Genomic DNA, 1,786 nt, shown 5'->3' on the forward strand with positions numbered 1-1,786 from the left:
ACTCATCAGCGGTATTAGTGATTTTGATGGAAGTAAGAGATGCAATGCAACTGCAGCCCTTTCTGTTCAAAACCACCCAAAACTAAATGTTGTCCTCCAACTAAATATACTGATTATATATAGTTGCTGGCATATACATACTTTGGGAGAATTTAAAAGCTTATCAGGAACTGCACCTTTTCCTGAACAAGAAACATACTACTCCCAGGAGTAAGTAGTGATTTTGATGGAAGTAAGAGATGCAATGCAACTGCAGCCCTTTCTGTTCAAAACCACCCAAAACTAAATGTTGTCCTCCAACTAAATATACTGATTATATATAGTTGCTGGCATATACATACTTTGGGAGAATTTAAAAGCTTATCAGGAACTGCACCTTTTCCTGAACAAGAAACATACTACTCCCAGGAGTAAGTAACAAAAAAGCTGCTCTATATTGAGTGCATAAATCTTATGATAAACTGATTTTTTGCAATGAATGTTAAATGATGCAACAGTGAATTTCATTCTTTTTTTTTAGTAGAAAAAAGTATTTTTGACAAACAGTGGAATTTCTTTTAATTGTGTTTACACTTGCAGTTCATTCCCTTCAGAAGCCAGAACCTAGATTGATTTTTAAATGCTTACTTACTTGTTTACTCAGAAATCCAGCAGACTAATATCCTGAAAATAAAGGCCAAATAATACATTTTTCCTTTCTCATTATGCCTTTATTTCATTTTATCTATGCCAGCTGCAGCACAGCAATGGCTAAACTTTGCTGTGGTAGCCTCAGGAGGTATGTGGCTAGCTTGCATGGAGGGTCAAGCAGCCAGTAGACACATTACAAACCACAATGGCCAGATAAAAAGTGAAGGAAGACATCATTATTCTGGGGACTTGTGTTTGGGCTGCCCAGGGGGGTGTGCATCCCTGGCATGCTGAGCTGTGGGTGCTGCAGAGGTATCAGGGAGGTTTCTGGACTTCAATCTGCTCCCTCAGTTGCATCCCAAGCCAAAAATTACACATTAGTGTAGTAAGGCCTTAGGGAAGATATTCCCAATAAGTGGAAGTGTGAAATATTTTGTCTTGAGATCTGCTGCTTACATGGCATTGTTATGAAGGATGTGTTGTGGTGTTATCAGTAGCCAGCTGATAGTGAAAAGCCACAGCTCAGCAGGTGTGAGAATCTGTTATCACAACTGTGGCAAAAAGTCTGGGGCACTGATGTTATTGGTGTTAATTGGAGCTAAATAGGAACCCAGAAAGGGATGGAATTAGAAAAAAGCTGGTTCCAGCCAATGAAAGCAAACAGAGGGGGAGAGAGAAAACAGCCTGTACCGTCAAGCCAGTTGTAGAGGGATCTTGTGAAACACAGTGACTGTGAAACCCTTGCTGGTGGCCACAGGGTCCTGGCCCCACATCCCTGTACCCCCTCTGCTTCCCACCAAAAAGCAAACAGGCAAGCAAGCAAGCATAACTTCAGTACAACAGACATGACTGGAATAAGGAGGAAGAAAAGGAAGTGCGCTTTGCTGCTTTTCAGCTCTCTGTTCTTTTCCTGCTACTGCCTTGCCTGTGTGCATGGCTCAAACAGCCATTTGTCTGGGGCTGTGTGCCCAGAGCAAGGTGTCCATCAGACCAGGGCAGGGGGTGCCAGAGCATTTGCAGGCTAGGAGAGGACTGTGCCTGCTCTGCCCCTCTCATGGCTGCAGGAAGTGGGTCCTGCTGGAACTGAGGAGCAGAGAGAAATGTTCCAGAAGGCAACAAATCCCAAATGCTGGGATGGGCAACAGCTTAATTATGC

This window comes from Acanthisitta chloris, unplaced genomic scaffold (assembly GCF_000695815.1).
Source record: "Acanthisitta chloris isolate BGI_N310 unplaced genomic scaffold, ASM69581v1 scaffold25398, whole genome shotgun sequence".
NCBI lineage: Eukaryota > Metazoa > Chordata > Aves > Passeriformes > Acanthisittidae > Acanthisitta > Acanthisitta chloris.